The 20134-nt window shown below is 40.7% G+C and overlaps 1 long non-coding RNA gene across 1 annotated transcript; it reads left to right on the top strand.

Annotated features, from left to right (window-relative positions):
• The first annotated feature begins 242 nt into the window (after nucleotides 1–242).
• LOC118493500 lies at nucleotides 243–19691 on the top strand. Its single transcript, XR_004895450.1, has 4 exons — nucleotides 243–508; nucleotides 592–1121; nucleotides 1988–2083; nucleotides 19194–19691. It is a non-coding gene; the product is annotated as an uncharacterized LOC118493500 (long non-coding RNA).
• The last annotated feature ends 443 nt before the right edge of the window (nucleotides 19692–20134 follow it).

The raw sequence follows: 20134 nt of genomic DNA, 5'->3' as shown, positions 1-20134 counted from the left end.
TATAGCAGGGAAGAAGTATCAAGGTGCAAAACTGAAAACACTCTAAACAAAGTGCAACTATACAGTACCTGGTTCAATGTCTTTATTCAAATGCAAGCTATAGTGCTGAGCTGAGTTCACATGTTAGAGCCAGTGAGAGTTTCATTCAATATTCTGTCAAAATGTTTCACTTTCTTTTCATTTTTTTAATGTAGAAAGGGTTTTCTAGATCTGTCAGTACAATACAGGACCAATAGACAACCATTAGACACAACCATTAAACTGAATTTTTACAATGTAATATTATAACATTGGTTTTATAATGAGATGTTTGTAGGTGGCGATAACCTTGGTGGGTGGTGGTTTATTCTGTGGCTCAATTGTTTATTTAGGTGGATCAGCATGGACACACAAAAGGAGGGTCAAAAAAAATCCACAAAGCTGTGTGTTTGGCTTGATGAGGACAAATATGGTCAACCTCCAAAAAGATGTAGAGCTGGGGAGAAACGACAGCGAGATTCAGCCACTGGTTTTTTTTTGTTTGTTTTTTCATCAGTAGTTGCATTCATTATTCATTGAGCAAGTTCTAAATGGATATTCATATTTTTGCAGTTTCTTCAGCAAGCGTAACACCCTCCTGTGCTCCGTCTACCAACACAACTGAAGACACTGTGACCATCGAAAATGTAGGTTCTTTTTCCCTTAATACTTGTTTCCTCATTTGTTATGTGGTAATTGCCCAGATTTACCATTGCCTTCTTCCTTTTTCATTTTCAGACTCCCTCATTCAAGATGTCCGAGACCTCTTGGGAAGTGGTGCTGAACAACCTCTCCCCTCACACTGGAGGAACAGGCAAACTTCCTCTCTGGAGAATTGGACAGTGATGAGGCCCTTAATGGTGAACAATATGTTGTCATCTGAGAAGCCCAAGGAGGGGGTTTGCCATCATCACACAAGGCTGCAGTAGTGATGTGTAGGGACTGTTTACTGCGATCACTCTACTGCACAGCCTGTGACCTTTCCACACATGAGGCCCTGGTGCTTCATAACAGAGCATCCATGGTGGAGGGGTTCTTCAGACACCTGCCGCCATCCGCTTTTGTTCAGCAGCTTGAGGGAGGGAAATTCTATCATGAAAAAGGTAGTTTTTAAAGTGCCCATATTATGAAAAAAATCACTTTTTCTGGGATTTGGGGTGTTATGTTGTGTCTCTGGTGCTTCCACACACATACAAACTTTGAAAAAAATCCATCCATGCTGTTTAGAGTGAGATACGGTTTCTGAATGTGTCCTGCTTTCAGTCTCTGGGTGAGCTGTTCAAAATCGGCACGCCTTGTGACGTCACAAGCCGAAACGAGCAGGCTAACCGCAACCATTAGCTCGTAGCGTTAGCATGCTAACGCTAGCATGCTAACGCTAGCATGCTACCTCATTCTCAATAGCAAAGCACTGCTACAACACACACAAGTTCACCATAATCTACAAAAGAACTACTTACATGTGCGCCCTCATTTAGAAGTCTCCCAGCTAATCCTGCCTTGTAACTGACCAAAGTTGTAGAAACAGCCTTTCTTTTACTGTCTATGGAGCTAGCTAGCTGACATGATCTACATCTGAGCTACTGAGCATGTGCAGTGCAATCAAAGATAGTACAGAAGAAGAAGAAGAAAAGAGGTCTCACTCTGTAGCTAAAACAGAGACCAGCTGAAAAGAGGATCTGCAGCAGTGAGAGAGAGCACTGCAGTACAACAAAAATATGGTGTTTTTTGAAAATTAAACCATGTAAACCTATTCTGGTACAACCTTAAAATGCAATTATGAACCTTAAAATGAGCATAATATGGCTGCTTTAAGTCTCAGGTTATATAGGCTGTTTTACATTTTACACAAACCCTGGTTTACTCCAACAAACATGCTGGATGAAGTTTTGTTTGATAGAAACAACACCCTCACTGTTGAGTTTTTGGTTTCATTTACTCTAATATGTAAACTAATTCTGCTTTTTAGATTGCATGTTACCAATTGTTCCTCCCTGCTGCGACTGCTCCACCGGGCAAACAAGCTTTTCCAAGGGAAAGCCAGTTATTTTAATTGGAATGAATGGTAATGTGGTATATTGTAGTTGCAGCACTGTGTTGCCGTTGTATGGAGAAGGAACTTCGTAGACACTGCTCTTGGTATAAAAAGATTTATTACATCAGAGTTTTCAGCATCAATTTACAGACCCATGGATATCTGGAGAGACGACCGACCCAATCTTCAAAATTTGTCGCTCTGCCTTTTCTTTGTGTGGACAAAACTTATATCTCAATGCATTGTATCAACATAGGACGTAATTTTGTAAGTATATGATTGGATCAGGTAACTAGCCAATCAATGCCTGTTATCTGGCACAACTCCAAAAAAGGTATCTTCTGTCTTGGGGGACCTCTACTCATGTTGACAATTTCCAGATGTTCTTAGTAAATGTAGAGTAAAGTTCAGGCATCCTCCTTATACCAAAAACTTAGATCACAATGGTAAATAGTCAGATACCACAGATTTCCCCCCTACGAGACTTAATAAAGTCTCGGAAAACAAAAAGAATAGGATTACAACAGAATAACACTTCTCATTATATCAGGTTCCTTATAATATACCCTTTGGGGTGTAAACAAACTTATAGAGTGTAACAAAATGAAATTGTTGGAGTGTGAGAGCGAAAAACCCATCTGGCAGCTGTCTTTTCAAATAACCATCAATCAATCAAGATAGGAAAACTCTCTCACGGTCCCTCTGCCCTAGGCGACCACCTCGGTACTCCAGATCAATTAGAAACTAAATCTTTATCAAATTATAGTTATAGTTCAAGCATGGGAAAACCTCAGAAAATGAAATAAAATCAAAACAATGTCCAAATTCAGGCTAGTCGACCCATAGGACCATCCATTGGACCTTTCCCTGCCTGGACCCCATTTCCCTAAGCGTCAAGGAAAAAAAAGAAAAGCATCTGAGGTCTCCATATATTCACTTCATAACAAAAGCTTCATTATTCAAGCAATTAATACAAAAATATGATACAAAGTATGTTTTACTTATGCAAACATGTATATATCAGACAGACACAGGAATGTAGTCCACTACATTGCAGCTTCTCAGCAATGATGAATATCAATGCAGTGTTGGTGTGGTGAAATCTGAACAGATCCACACCATCCTGGTCCAGAGTTCTCCTAGTTCCTTCATATTGTCCATGTTTGTATCTGTATCCCCTCTGCACATTCTCCCATATTCTCTGGAAGAAAAGAAAACACCAACCAGTATCTTTTTGCAAAACAACACATAGAAATAAAACATCAAAATAAAAATAAAAAAAGGAATAAGTAATTAATAATATCAAAAATAATATGAACCAAATATCAAAAGTAGTATAATATATCAAAAGTAGTATAATAACGTATAATATGAATCACATCACATTCACATTCCATTTCCCCCCTATGAGTAAGAAGGAGGCACTAAAAAACACAATAACACTCGAGAATGTGAAATCATAACACAATCAGATATTCAAAAGGGATACGCTTCCATCAATACCCCACCTAACATTGCTCCATCTCTGTCCAAATCAGTCACATCTAACAAAGGCATCTGAGTGCTATCTCCAGGCATTACCACTCCAACCCATCTCAATATCATAGCCTTCGCAAAAGTCAACAACAAAGTACAAAAGCAAAATATCACACATAGCGCTAAAAGAGCCGCCACCAAAATCTGAACCACTACTGCTCCCACTGGTCCCAATTGATCTTGCAGCCAAACGTTTGCAGACCATCCAGCTCCTTCAGATCGACCAAATGCTTCCCTTATACTTTTCAATGCATCTATAACACTCGTAATATTATCAGTACTATCAGGAATCAAAGTATAACAATCATCTCCCGTCAAGTTCAGAGCTACACACAAACCACCCTGTTTGGCTAAAATATAGTCAAGAGCCATGTCATGTTTCAACAGCGTCAATCTGTGACTTCTTTGAGTATTTGACAAAATGTTAAAACCTCTTATCGTCTCATTTGCAAAACTTTGCAAAGTATAGGTAATATTATTAATGTGATCTGCCAAAAATTTTACCCCATACCAAGGAAAAAGTCCTAATCCCCATTTCTCTCCCAAACTGATTTTCCAGTGATAAGCTTCTAGGTTGTGAAATTGTGCCATCTCTCTCTTCACCCTACTTCCAGAACTAGCATCAGTTTGAGCTGTCTCAGGCGCTTCCCCTTTTTGAATGGTATAAACCTCATACGGAAGCTTCAACGTCGCCATATAACAACATCCTATCCATCCATAGGGTAAGAATAAATAGGCTTTGTTATCACAAACCCACCAGATATCTTGAAAATTCCCTATAGTCACGTTACCAGGCAAAAGCTGATCTCTAACCATCACTGTTTTACCCGTTTTACTAGATGGTATAGAAAAAGTTACTTTATACATATCTTCACTAACCTTGCGTTCATGCTTATCCAAAGTCATCATATAATCATCACAATCTGATATTCCCATAAACATTCCTGGTCCATCATACGTCTTATTTGAACAAAAACATCCTTTTGCCCTCGCAGGTGTTACTTCCATTGCTTCTGGAACTGCTGTTAGCTTATTCTCCTTCTGATCTAACAAATTCACATAGGGTAATCCATTCAACCAAGAACAATCATATTTAGGTCTAAACAACTGCTGGTAGCATCTCCAGATGGGCCGAACAAAAAGTTATTAAAAAGATGAAAACACCAACTTTGCCATATCTCAGCCAAAATAAAGGCTATCAACGCCAAACTTTAGATTCTTGTTTGCCATGACCCTCTGGAGGTGCCCCACGCGTTTTACGAAGATTGGTCACTAGAGGGCGCTACAAGTACAAAAAGTTTATATCTCATGAACGGCTCATCCGATTTTTACAAAATTTGATGGGCACCATCTAGGGACACTCCTGAGGCCATGTCTATATTTGTGTACTGAGGGGTCAAAGTGGGCGTGGCCTATGGGACCCAAGTCTAGATTCACCACTTACACTAATGTGAACAACTTTAAATTTACAGGGTAGATAGACAATGGGTCATGGACCACACCTACCAAAAATTACACATGTGGACCACTAGGTGGCGCTATAATGGTTTTTTGCCTTTAACTCCCACATTACACATTAGAAAACCATATATCCACGTGTTCCTTGAATCAAGCTGAATCACATGATATAGGCCACGCCCATTTTTGCTTAAAATCTTTTTCGCAAAATCGCGCAATGCGCAAAACCAACTTTTTCGAACTTGTCCTAGGCCGTGCAACGGATCAGCTCGAAACCTAGTACGTAGCATCTCCAGATGGACCTGACCAAAAGTTACTCCAGAAATTTTGCTACGTTAAAGTATGCGCATTTGACGACCAAACAAATTTTCATAGCTAGCTACCACACACGTATCATATCATATCTCGGCCAAATTAAAAGTTATCAGCAAGGAACTTAGGATCCTTGTTCAGCATGCCACTGTGATGCTCTGTACCAAATTTGGCGAAGATCGGCCTTTAGGGGGCGCTATAAGCAACGTTTATTTGTTTTGGCCAATGACTCAATGCATTTAAATGGGAAATTTGCATATGCAATATCTCTGCCACGGTAAAAGCAATCACCACGAAACTTATGGTGCTCGTTCGGCATGAGGCTCTGAGGCGCTGTACCAAATTTGGTGAAGATCAGCCATTAGGGGGCGCTATAAGCAACGTTTATTTGTTTTGGCCAATGACTCAATGCATTTAAATGGGAAAATTGCATATGCAATATCTCTGCCACAGTAAAAGCAATCAACACGAAACTTGTGGTGCTCGTTTGGCATGCGGCCAATAAAGTACAAAATAAAACACTTCTCAAATACACAAACACACCCACATCAATCATACACATACTTGAAATAACTATATACATAAATATATAGAAATAAGTAATTATACATTGCACAGGGTGTGAAATGATAATATGAGGCCCTGTTTTTGCTTTGACACAGCTCCAGCCATTACAGGTTTAAAATTTCACTTGCAAATGTGGTCTCTATCGTATCTTCGTTTTTGGGTCAAATGGCCTTTTGAATGGGAGAGCTAGGGGCACTTTGATGCTAGCCTCAAAATAGCTATTTTTAAACCACTAAGAAGGCTCGACACAACATGAGACTTTCACCAGGGGCTCTACACCTTAACCAAAGCATTGACAACATTGGTTGTGTACCCAGAGTTTAGCTACTAAAAAAGGTTTTCAGCAACTCACGTTAGCAGATGTTTACACTATCCGCCATTTTCCCAGTCAAAAATCTGCGAATGAACGGACTTTTCTCTTCTAGAGGTTATCGTCGGTCTTTGGCTGGCAAGTTGAAGTACGCAAAGCGGTACACTCCTCAGCTTCCCACTCCTGAAGTGATTCTGGTGCCACGTGGTGGCGCATGTGAACCATGTAAGTATTCATATATGTATACATGTGTGTTGTCAGGGTATAAAATGTTTATTTAATTTTTTTCAATCGCTGCTTTATAAAGGTAAATTAAATGTTAATTTTCTTATTGTTTTTCGTTACTAGGTTGTGGTACGGGGGTTCGTCACCGAGTCAACGAATGGACACGGTCAAAGGTTACAGGAAAACAACACAAGTTCATCATTCCTCCAGAGGTCCCAGACAAGAAGGTATTTTTAAGTTCATTAAAACGTTCTATATGTGTTGAGAAATGTAGTTGTGTGTGTGTGTGTGTGTGTGTGTTTGACCAAATCTTTCTCTTGTTACAGTTCATTCTGGTTGTTGGCGATTCTCATCTGCGGGCTATAGCCGACGGGGTTGTTCCCATGCCAAAGTCACAGGACATTCCACTGTCGTTTGGCTTCATGTCTACGCCTGGGGGCACTGCTGCAGACCTGAGAGCCGAGTTGGACAACGCTCTTCTCCCCCGGATCCCAGATGCTATCTGTCTCTTGGCACCTAGCAACAACCTCACTGCTAACCAAACCATCAGTGAAGCGGCGGCGGATTTCCGGAAACTAGTGGACAGCACCATCAACATTTGTACTAAGGTAAGCTCTTTTTATGTTGTATGATTTTTTTTTTTTTTATAATTTCTGTAATACCATTCTTGTATGTGTTGTACAAGTCTTAACTCTATTGTATGGTCTTTGTTATTGGTCTTTGTTGTCGACTTCCCGCCGCGTTTGAACATTGACCTGGACGTACAACGGCATTATCGTGAGGAGTACAATCGTGTTGCAGCTCCGTTGGCTATGTGAAGTCAAATAGTGTATTTGTGTGCAGGTTTACAGGATGATATGCATTTTAAGCAGACATTTTAAATAAATGCCTAATTATTGTTCTATTCTTCATTTCTAAGGTATTCGCTGCTACCCTGTTGATGAGAGGTTCCCGTTAAACAACCTTAAACTGTGGAGCAAAGATGGGGTAAGTTTGATCAACTAATTTATGGTATATGTATAAGTGTGATGTTCAGTTTCCTGTAGTGGGTTTAACAAGTTAAATTAGACCGATGCAAGTTTATTGTGGAAACTGTTGTCTAAAGTGATTCTTCATGTATTTAGACTCATCTCAGCGACAACCATGGAATGCCAATCCTGGTGAATGCTCTCTACATGGCCTGCTATGTCCAGTTTTTGCAGCCAAGGCAAGATCCAGCACCAGTTGGCTGGAGAGTTGTTGGACCAGGCAGGAAGGTAATACAGTGCTAATATTTTTTTTTGTAGTATTTTCATAAATTTCCCGGTGTTTGTTGTTACTAAATATATTTATATTTGCAGAAGTCTCGGCCAGCTGTCAAGTCTGGTGTTCCTGCCAAGAAGAGGCACGTTCAGCAGGAGGAGGTTGGTTGATTTTTGTTATATAGTGAATATATTTTTGTAATATACTGTAAATTATTAGATTTGACTTAAATGTGATCTTGGGAAATTTAATAACCCAATCTTGGTGCATTCTCTGTTTATGGCGTCCTATCTCCAGGTTTTTGTGTCGAAGCCAAATCAAGTGCCAATGGTCCGTCGAAGGGTCCCTCAAAGGTCCTCCCCTAGGGTTGCTGCATCACAACCCTCAGAAGATGGCTGAACAGTTGTTAGACTAGGCAACAAGGTAATAAAATGTTTGCTAATATATTTCTTCTCAAATTTGATCTTAGGTAACAAAATGTGTAACCCAAACTACCGCAGACGTCGCGGCTCGCGCCTCTCGATGTTTAGCGACGTTTGCCTCCCCGCCGCCCAGCCTCGGGTTCCGCTTTCGCGCGCTCCCCCGGGGCGTCGGGGGCAACTGGCGTGGGTGGCTTGGGCCCCGTCATAACTGCTTGCAGTTCTAGTCATTAGGGGTCCAAGACCGAGTCTGAAAGAAACGGCGGTAGCAAAGCTACGCCGTTCGTACAGCAGGGCTGTAGAACCCTATTGTTTTTCTACTGATTTTTCTTCATTATTATTATTAGGGGTCCAAGCCCGAGTCTGAAAGAAACGGCGGTAGCAAAGCTACGCCGTTCGTACAGCAGGGCTGTAGAACCCTATTGTTTTTCTACTGATTTTTATTAGGGGTCCAAGCCCGAGTCTGTAAGAACGGGCAATAGCAAAGCTATGCCGTTCATACAGCAGGGCTGTAGAACCCTATTGTTTTTCTACTGATTCCTCTTCATTATTATTCTTCTCCGCCTAAAACTCCGACTACAGCCTAAACCGTACATGGTGGGGGGTTGCCATTTTCCCGACTGGTCCCAAACTCCGCAAGGACCTCAGGCGCAAAAATGGACCCACTTCCACCACTAGGTGGCGCTATAGCAGAAAAAACGCGTTTGACCCTATAACTCCCACACCGTACACCGGACATTTAAAAACCATATATCCACGTATTCCCTGGATCCAACTGAATCACGTGATATAGGCCACGCCCATTTCCGCCTAGACTTTTCTTCGTGAAAAATCGCGATTTATCAAAAACCTACTTTTTCAATCTCCTCCTAGACCGTGCGTCTGATCTGCACGAAACTTGGACCGTAGCATCTCCAGATGGACCTGACAAAAAGTTAATAAAAAGAATTTTGATAGGACTAAAATTTCGCATATTACGCACTAACAAATTTGTGTAGCTAACTATGAAAACACCAACTTTGCCATATCTCGGCCAAAATAAATGCTATCGACGCCAAACTTTAGATTCTTATTTGCCATGACCCTCTGGAGGTGCCCCACGCGTTTTACGAAGATTGGTCACTAGGGGGCGCTACAAGTACAAAAAGTTTATATCTCATGAACGGCTCATCTGATTTTTACAAAATTTGATGGGCACCATCTAGGGACACTTCTGAGGCCATGTCTAGAGTGGGGTACTGAGGGGTCAAAGTGGGCGTGGCCTATGGGACCCAAGTCTAGATTCACCACTTACACTAATGTGAACAACTTTAAATTTACAGGGTAGATAGACAATGGGTCATGGACCACAACTACCAAAAATTACACATGTGGACCACTAGGTGGCGCTATAATGTTTTTTTGCCTTTAACTCCCACGTTACACGTCGCACATTAGAAATCCTTACATCCACATGTTCCTTGAATCAAGCTGAATCACATGATATAGGCCACGCCCATTTTTGCTTAAAATCTTTTTCGCAATATCGCGCAATGCGCAAAACCAACTTTTTCGAACTCGTCCTAGGCCGTGCGACGGATCAGCTCGAAACCTGGTAGGTAGCATCTCCAGATGGACCTGACCAAAAGTTACTCAAGGAATTTTGCTACGTTAAAGTATGCGCATTTGACGACCAAACAAATTTTCATAGCTAGCTACCACACACGTATCATATCATATCTTGGCCAAATTAAATGTTATCAGCAAAGAACTTGGGATTCTTGTTCAAAATGCCACTATGATGCTCTCTACCAAATTTGGCGATGATCGGCCTTTAGGGGGCGCTATAAGCAACGTTTATTTGTTTTGGCCAATGACTCAATGCATTTGAATGGGGAATTTGCAATTGCAATATCTCTGCCACGGTAAATGCAATCGACACGAAACTTGTGGTGCTCATTCGGCATGCGGCTCTGAGGCTCATTACCAAATTTGGCGAAGATCGGCCTTTAGGGGGCGCTATAAGCAACGTTTATTTGTTTTGGCCAATGACTCAATGCATTTAAATGGGGAAAATTTGCATATGCAATATCTCTGCCACAGTAAAAGCAATCACTACGAAACTTGTGGTGCTCGTTCGGCATACGGCTCTGAGGCGCTGTACCAAATTTGGCGAAGATCGGCCATTAGGGGCCGCTATAATCAACGTAGACCTGTTTTGGCCCTTTTACTCAATTTTAATGGGATATTTGCAATGGAAATATACCACAGACCTTGCAGCTCACACTTCTTAATATTTACTGATGTTTGCCTCCTACCGTTAGGTTTTTGTTTCCATTTTTGCGTGCTCCTTTGGTTTTTTACAATAAACAAACTTCTTAACCCACCTGACAAAGTTTCTACAACCTTCACAGTGGACAAATGCAACTCTTTTCTCTCACTTTTTAAATCCAATATCAACACCATTCATAGGCGGCGATACCGTGCAATTAAACATTGCAATTGGTGCTAAGTGGAGCACCTGTCGTAGCGTGATCGGTTAAGTCGGTGGCATCGATGCTTAATTTCCCACGAAGCACCCACGGAGGAAAACATAAATCGGCGCCTGTGATGCCATTTACAACAACTTGACCGCCTCCCCTGCTCCTTCAACAACCACACCTGCCTCCCCCCTCCACCCTCTCGGTCACTCTCTCATTTTTCTCCGCTGTCTCCCGCGGTCAGGGGGGTTAAGAAGTTTGTTTGTTGTAGAGCATTCTTAAAGGCGGTCCGTACACGCTTGGAGGTGAACCGTCGACCGCTACGTTTGCGACGGCGACGTACCGCAGACGTCGCGGCTCGCGCCTCTCGATGTTTAGCGGCATTTGCCTCCCCGCCGCCCGGCCTCGGGTTCCGCTTTCGCGCGCTCCCCCGGGGCGTCGGGGGCGACTGGCGTGGGTGGCTTGGGCCCCGTCATAACTGCTTGCAGTTCTAGTTGCTTTTGCAGCTTCATCAGCAGCTTTATTCCCTTTTGTAACTTTTGACACATCTGTTTTATGAGCTGCACACTTAGCTATTGCTATTTCTTTAGGTTTCATCATGGCATGCAACAGTTTCATTATTTGCGCATGATGCTGTATCGGAGAACCATCCGTTTTCTTAAATCCTCGCCCTTTCCACAGTGATCCAAACAAATGACATACGTTATGGGCATATGCAGAATCAGTGTATATCGTCACTCGCTTTCCTTCTGCTAACAAACACGCTTCTGTTAACCCTACAAGTTCTGCAAGTTGTGCCAAAGCAGGCTGTGGTATTACTTCAGCCTTTTCAACAACAAATCCAGTTCCTTGTGCTTTTACTACTGCATAGCCAGCACTCAATTTATCTCCCACACGATAACATGACCCATCAGTCCAATACTCCAGGTCTGCCTCACGTAATGGAAGAGCTTGTAAGTCTGATCTAAGCCTCGAATATTTCTCTGCTTCCTGAACACAATCATGTTGTTCACCATCCTCTGGGCAAATTCTTAGCTGGATTCACCGTGGCACACCTTGCCAGGGTGACATCTTCCTGCTCTAGAAGCCTATGATAGTCTCTAAGCCTAGGCATAGTCAATGTATATTTTCCATAGTTCAGAAGATTTCTGAGACTATGATGGGTAAGAATTGTTATTGGATAACCCATCGTGACTGATGATGCTTTATCATACATTAAAGAGACTCCTACCATTGCTCTATAACACGGTGGTAACCCTAGTTCTACGTCTGAATAAGCATTAGAATAGTAAGAAATAGGTTGAGGGTTCATCCCGGTACCTGTCGGCTGACAAAGAACTGCACATGCATATTTACCTCCCATAGAAGTAGACACGTACAGCAAGAAATTCTTAGAATAGTCTGGAAGTGTAAGTGCTGGTGCCTCTTGTAACCTTTGTTTGATTGTTTCAAATGCCAAAAGGCCTTCCTGTGTCCATGCAAGGTTACCATGAAGTTGGCTATTTCCAATATCCTTAATCATAGCCCTCAAGGGTCCCGTCAAGCTAGCATAATTCTCAACCCAAGCCGAAGAGTAACCAGCAATACCAAGAAATGTCAACATCTCTCTGACAGTCCTAGGCTTTGGAGCTTTGCGAATTGCCTCCAATTGACTATCAGCGATGCTTCTATGTCCATGCATTATGTTCTGACCCAAATAAACCACCTTTTCTTGGCAATATTGCAACTTTTTCTGCGAAATCTTATGGCCATTTTCTGCCAATATCTGTAGCAATTTAATCGAATCTTGATGGCATACATCCTTATTTGGTGCACAGACAATAATGTCATCGACATATTGTATTACAGTACTTTGCAATATTTGATCTAGCCCTGCCAAATCATCCTTCAATACTTTATTGAAAATATGAGGACTATGTTTAAACCCTTGTGGCAATCGCCTGTACTCATAAAACTGTCCTTTATAAGTGAATCCAAATAAACCTTGACTTTCTACACTAAGTGGAACACTAAAAAATGCACCGCACAAATCTATCACCGTAAAGTGTGTCGCATCAGAAGGAATCTGAGCTAGTAAAGTATGCGGATCTGGCACCTCTGCTGGGAAGTCAGTTACTACTTCATTTACTGCTCTCAAATCATGAACCATACGTCTCATCTGGCTTCTTTACTGGCAACAAAGGCGTATTACTCTGAGGATTTTGTGTTATCTTCAAAACACCTGCTTTTAAAAGTTCTTCAATTTGTGGTTCAATCCCTTGGATAGCTTCATCTTTCAACGGATACTGACTTTTCCACGGAGGTCTAGCTCCTGGTCGAAGTTCAACCTTAACTGGTTGAGCTGACTTTACACGTCCAATATCAGTACTATGTTGAGACCATAGACACTCTGGCACCTGTTGCATCATCTCCTCTTTCAGGGTGTCTGAATCCTTCTTGGCACCAAGTTGTGGCGGTGATTGTTGATTCTGTGGGCACTGGTTTTGCAAAACCACGGCCTGCTTCTTCTCCTTCCTCTTATTGTCCACCAGTTGTATTTGAGTTTTCTAAGAGTCTCTCGGTCCTGTTCTTTCTGCTCATGTTCCTTTTTCCTATGTAACTCCACCTGATGGGCTATTTGATCTGTATACACACCTATTGTCATACTTCCAAGTCCCACTACTTCTGCCAATTTGCTTCTTACCGGAACAGGCAATCCCTTCTGTATTTTGGTTCGCAAAACTGACTTTTCCAGTTGACTCACCTCTGGATCATTTCCTGTAATATTTCTCCACACTTGGTGGGCTCTCGACACATACGCTCTTGGATTTTCTTCTTGTCCCAATGGCTCAATCAAAATGTTGTCTGGATTCACATTTGTTGGATACTCCTCTCTCAGCGCTCTCCACAGACGACCTCTACTTGCGGCAAACAACTCAGGATCATATACAGAAGTCCCCACATATCGATTAAGTCCTGCTCTCTGGAAGATTTCTCCCATAGCTGGAATCCCAACAAGATTAGCCAAAAGTCTCTTGATATCTCCTATGGCAAACTGTGTTCCTGTCGACATTTCTTCCAACTTTGCAATCCAAGGATGTGCTCCCTCTTGAAGAGTAGGCAACTTATCAAGAATATCTGACATATCAGTGTTCTGCAAGGGCTTGTACTCCAAATTCTGTCCTCGAATGAACACCGGCAGCATCTTCTCGCTTACCTTTCCCTTTCTTGAGCGCAATGTATATTTCTTCTCCACTTTTCGGGATCCTTTCTTCCGCAATTCTTCCCTCCTTATCTTCAGCTTCTCAAATTGCTCTTCCAGTTCTCTTATGTCTTCTAGTTTAGTAGACCTCTCCAAGTATAGCACACACCGTTCCATGTCTCTTTCAACTTCTTCTAACTCAGCTGTAGTAGAACATGATCCCGTAGCTCCTCTGATCTCCTCTTCTCCATCACTCTCGTCTCCATTTTCACTTTCGTCAGAGGTCTGATCTCTTATAGCTTGTCGTTTCTTCCATTTTTCTTCTCCTCTCTTTTCCGCTCTAGCCAGCACCCTTCTGATTGCAGGGGCATATCCTCCCATGATCTCCTCTTCTTCACTCTGATCACCATCATCATCATCCTTTGTCTTGCTAAACCTCACTCTGCCCTTGGTTCCCAGATGTTTCAATTTCTTCTTACTTTTGGAGTTTGGATTCATTTTTATAGTCGTTTCTGCTTGTCCTATCTCTATTATTAATTCATCTTCATCTCTGATGCAGTAGTCACCCTTCTGACTGATCACTGGAAGCTGGGGATAGATGTCCTTAAACTCCGCTTCCTCCTCATAAGGTGGAGGTCTTTTCACTGATTCCGTATGCAAGAAAGATGTATTAACTTCTGCCATTAATTTTTCTGTTATTTTCTCCTTTTTTGCCATTTCCTCTACACTTTTGTCTCTTTTATCTTTTGTAGCCTTTATCAGTTTCTGTCCCTCATTCTCAAACAACTTAAGCGTACCCAACTCTTTTTGTCTCTTTATTCTATGTTTTTCGCCTTTTTTCCCCTTTTTTCCCCTTCTTTTGATCTGCCTTGTACGTTGACACAAGCACTTGGATTATTTTAATAACATCCGGGTTAAGTGTCTACTGGCCATGGCTGTTCAATATCCGGCCAGCGTTTGTGCCATCTTCCTGACAACTTGGCGATATCATTAACTAAAGGATTGTTCTTTTGTACTGTTGTATCTGATGATATATAACTTTGACTTATGTTTAATTATGTGTACATATATTCAATTTAAATGTATTCCATATTGTACTATGTTATTGAGGTTATGGTGAGAGAGTTGGGGCCCTGTGTATAAGAGAGGATGCAGATGCTGGGTCTGGAACAATGACAGGAAAGGGGTCCATACGTCCTGGTAAATGTGTATTCTGTCATTCTATGGCGAATAACCAGTTTAGGCACAGTCAACTAATGACCTTGGAGAGGCCTACAGGAAACCTATGTTCTCATACACTGTTGAACATGTTTGTTATAAGATTATGCTATGAGGTTGATTACATTAGCAGAGGGGCCCCAGGAACACACATCCTCCCACTTTAGGTCATATAATGCATAGAATATATACCGTGTTAACAGCAGAACGGCAGAGCGACAAATTTTGAAGATTGGGTCGGTCGTCTCTCCAGATATCCATGGGTCTGTAAATTGATGCTGAAAACTCTGATGTAATAAATCTTTTTATACCAAGAGCAGTGTCTACGAAGTTCCTTCTCCATACAATGGCAACACAGTGCTGCAACTGAAATATACCACAGTACTACATCAACCGGAGTGATTATTTTCTGATTGTTAATGCCCTTTTTCCTGTCTTTTTTCCACATCGTAGCAACTCTTCTGTATTCCTTTATTGTAACTTATTAGTTGTATATAAAAACTACCAATTGTTAAACTAACAATACTTTAGGCTATAGAGCTTATCTTTACCCTCCTTCCTTTATTTATTTTATTTTATTTTTACTTGTCTATTTATTTTTGATAAACAGCGGGTGTCCCACATCCAATATAGAAAGGTAAAGGAACCAGCCAACTTCAAAGCAATCCAAAAAACACTTATTACTCAGCAATACTACAGCACCAACACAATAGTATTCAAACACACAGTTAATCAAAAAGAACAGATATCCGATAAAGAAGAGAAAGTTCAATCCTATATAACTAACGAAGATCCCACACTACTATGTAGTAAATCAATAACCCAATAAACCCCCAATCGCCTTAATTTACCAAATAATCTCGACACTGAATGTCCAACGTGGCTCCAAACAAAGTAACCCATACACATGTAAAATTCCCATGTATAATTCTCAAATGCATTAATTGATCAGTCTGTTGCCAAGTCTCTTGTCAAATGGTCACAATATGGAATATCTTATGCATAAACCTACACAGACAGATGAAATATCTTCTGTAGAGTAATGTAGCTACAATATCCCATAAGGAAAAGCAACCCAAATATGCATCAGCAATGATATCTGTAAATGAGCATACACATATATATCAGGATGCAGGTATTTGTTAAGAGTTTGTGGATAAAACAGTTACTGGCCTTTGATCAAATCAGATCCAGGACTGCCCACGTTGTCGCGTGACGCACCAGCCAGCACCGCCTCTTTCTCTCTCCCCTTCTTCTCGTTTCTCACCCCACAGGAGGAAAAGGAAAGAAACAAACAGCAATTCTTAATCTTTTTATCTCACCAGATCATTCACCATAAAATGCAAGTGTTAATTTATTTAAGTAATCACAATTGTTATGAAATACTAATTTAAAGATAAAAATCATAGTCTCATTCATATTCCTATTTATAAAAGACAACACACATTATTCTACATTTCTGTAAATATATCAGTGTTAACCAGCTACTTTCAACTATAGTCCTTTTTCCAGATTTTTAAACCAAAACAGCAAAAGATTGCAAAACATTAACACAGGTTAGACTATGCAGCTAGAAATCAGCAAGACACCATGCAGATCATTACAACACAAACTCTTTCCCAGTTAGCCATGTAAAATTACAGGAAACAGTAAAACATTAGCATAGCTACACACCAAATAGTATCCACATTCAGTATATGAAACCATGCAAACATCAAAACACAGCCAAGCAACACAGACCTAACCATCTCCTAGCACCACTCAAAGGTGCATAACAGTAATAAAGATAAGAGTAAAAAATGAAATAGGCCACATCACTCGTGAAGGATGCGTTAATATAGCACCAGTTAATAAGATGGTAAAGAATAATTAACAGATTTGTGAGTTAAGTAGATTAATCAATCTACTTAACTCAAAAACCGTTTTAATCGTTATAATAATATTTCCCTTTTTTATCGATCAGCATAACTCTTATCTATAAATTTAATAGATCTCAATCAGATAATTTCATAATCAAGCAATTGCCACTTTAATTTTACCGGGCTGCACTCAACCCCCCTTTCTCCTTTCGCTACTCCATCTCTGCACTCAAGTGCAGGCAAGGAGTGGCCTAAACTTTCTGTGAAGACTTGAATTCCTAAAATTCCTAGACATGCGCAGTCCATACACCAGTGTGATTCTGTCGGGAGCAGAGCTCCACAGCATTGAAGCACACAACTAACCAAGGAGAATAACTAAAGACTAATTCAAGTCCAACACAACACAACACATAAAACACAGATCCTACTTACGAAGCTTCCTAATTTTACTATAGTCTAGTCTATTTTCACGTCCTTCGAAGGGGACTCATAAGTTTTTAGCAATTTTTGAAAACGTTCTCCTTCGAAGAAGACTCATAGATTGTTTACACAAAAGTCCTCCTAGGGGCTCATATCAATTTATGTCTTTTACCTAATTTAACAAAGTCCACCCAAAGAAGGCTCATACATTTTAACACATTTGAAAACGTTCTCTTGAAAAAGAGACTCATATTTTAACCATAATAAACAAAATATCTTTCCTTACTAAACTAAACATATATATCTAATATAGGATATCCTTATCACGCATACTCAGCCTATCACATACAGCAGAAACACCATTGTTCACACACACCGCTGCTCACACGCACTCTCTCTCATACACACAAAAGTCGACATCATTCATGCATGTAATTCCTAAAAAGAGCCTGCTTTCCGCCGTATTGTTCTTTTCTTTTCTTTTTTTCTTGTTTCTTTTTCCTTATTATTTTGCTACCTAAATAAGCTATAGAATTCCAATGGGATGTCTGCTTCGGACACTATTCGTCAACAATGTATCGATTTGGCACACATTCCATAGCCTACTTCAGTTCCTTGAACTGGCTTCAACTTTTATCTAGTAAAAGAACTTCAACTTTTCTCTAGTAAAAGAACTTCAACTTTTCTCTAGTAAAAGTTCAAGACTACGGCCCATCCTAAGATCGCCTTTTTTCAAAGGGCTTTTTATCAGATTAACGGCGTTATCCTTTATTCTTTGTTCCTGTTATTTTCTCTTTATTCTTCCTGTTATTTTCTGTATTCCTTTTATTTTCTCTTATTTCCTTTTATCTTCTCCTTATTACTTCTTGTTTTTATTTTCTCTTGTTTCCTTTTTCTTTATGTTGTTTAAGCCAAATTGCCCTGGCCAGGGTTAAACTGTTTTCTTTAAGCCAATTTGCCTATTCCTTAAAATCTTTTCACATTATCTATGTGAATATTCCTTAATTCCTTACTTTTTCCTTTTTCCTTTTCTCTGTCTTTAACTCCCTCAAGCCTTTGTTTAATTTTCTCCTCTTATTCCTTTTATTTCTTTGTCTTCCCTCATTACGCCCACACTAAGGCCTATCTCACTCCCCCCTTTCTTTTTTTAATACACCACAACGCAAAGAAATTTACAACAAAGTTCCAGCCCACACAACAACAAACACAGCACAGCAGCTGCACACACAGGTCTCACACATTACAACGCGGCCCATCACACACACACACACACACGCGGCTCCCATGAACGACTGCCACCCCAAAAAATGTGAGGAACACTCACCCTAGTCAGCCGGCCTTTGAAGCAGAAGTCGCACACCGAAGCCCCGTAAGCGATGCGCCTGGGGCCGTCAAGGCCAAAGTTCGTGACGCCAAGAATTTGTGGTATATTGTAGTTGCAGCACTGTGTTGCCGTTGTATGGAGAAGGAACTTCGTAGACACTGCTCTTGGTATAAAAAGATTTATTACATCAGAGTTTTCAGCATCAATTTACAGACCCATGGATATCTGGAGAGACGACCGACCCAATCTTCAAAATTTGTCGCTCTGCCTTTTCTTTGTGTGGACAAAACTTATATCTCAATGCATTGTATCAACATAGGACGTAATTTTGTAAGTATATGATTGGATCAGGTAACTAGCCAATCAATGCCTGTTATCTGGCACAACTCCAAAAAAGGTATCTTCTGTCTTGGGGGACCTCTACTCATGTTGACAATTTCCAGATGTTCTTAGTAAATGTAGAGTAAAGTTCAGGCATCCTCCTTATACCAAAAACTTAGATCACAATGGTAAATAGTCAGATACCACAGTAACATTTTTTTTTATTTCTTCATATTGTGTTTTTTGTTTCTTGTGAACAAGAGATAATTGTTTTTCTCGGAAATTTCAGGAAGATACAACCTCTTCCTTCCATCAGTAAACTGCTCCTGTGGAAAAACCTTGCCAGTGACCATAAGTGATCTGGTTGAAAGTGGTTACTGGCCAGCCACTGTCAATTTTGAGACCTTGTACATGGTGGACTTGTTCACCACATTAGGATCTAAAAATCACTGCCCCAGGGATGTCAAGACAAGCTTTTGTCAGCATGCTCGAGGGTCGAACAAAACTCTTCAGGCGAGTGAGTGGACTCATCATTAATTAAGTTATCTTTTTTGGATCACCTTTTAAATAACTGATTCATTGTTATGACTTGTTCTTACAATCCTCAAAGTTTCAGCACACATTTCTTGACAGAGCCCTTTTTTCGTCATGACCATGGTCTGAAGCCAACCTTCGAAACAGTTACTTACTGTTTTGTTTTTTCACTTTTGCTCTCAGAGTGGTAGGATATGTGGGGACACAATGCAGAGGGCCTTCCTTGAATGGGCCTATGCCAAATTTGAGGTTGACAAGCCAGCATTTTCAGTGCCCGCATGCACACCCATGGAGGGTGTGCATGCGGGCACTGAAAATGCTGGCTTGTCAACCTCAAATTTGGCATAGGCCCGTTCTCTTGAAAAAGAGACTCATATTTTAACCATAATAAACAAAATATCTTTCCTTACTAAACTAAACATATATATCTAATATAGGATATCCTTATCACGCATACACAGCCTATCACATACAGCAGAAACACCATTGTTCACACACACCGCTGCTCACACGCACTCTCTCTCATACACACAAAAGTCGACATCATTCATGCATGTAATTCCTAAAAAGAGCCTGCTTTCCGCCGTATTGTTCTTTTCTTTTCTTTTTTTCTTGTTTCTTTTTCCTTATTATTTTGCTACCTAAATAAGCTATAGAATTCCAATGGGATGTCTGCTTCGGACACTATTCGTCAAC

The sequence above is a fragment of the Sander lucioperca genome, chromosome 16 (assembly GCF_008315115.2).
Source record: "Sander lucioperca isolate FBNREF2018 chromosome 16, SLUC_FBN_1.2, whole genome shotgun sequence".
Classification (NCBI taxonomy): domain Eukaryota; kingdom Metazoa; phylum Chordata; class Actinopteri; order Perciformes; family Percidae; genus Sander; species Sander lucioperca.
This window is presented reverse-complemented; position numbering and strand designations above follow the sequence as displayed.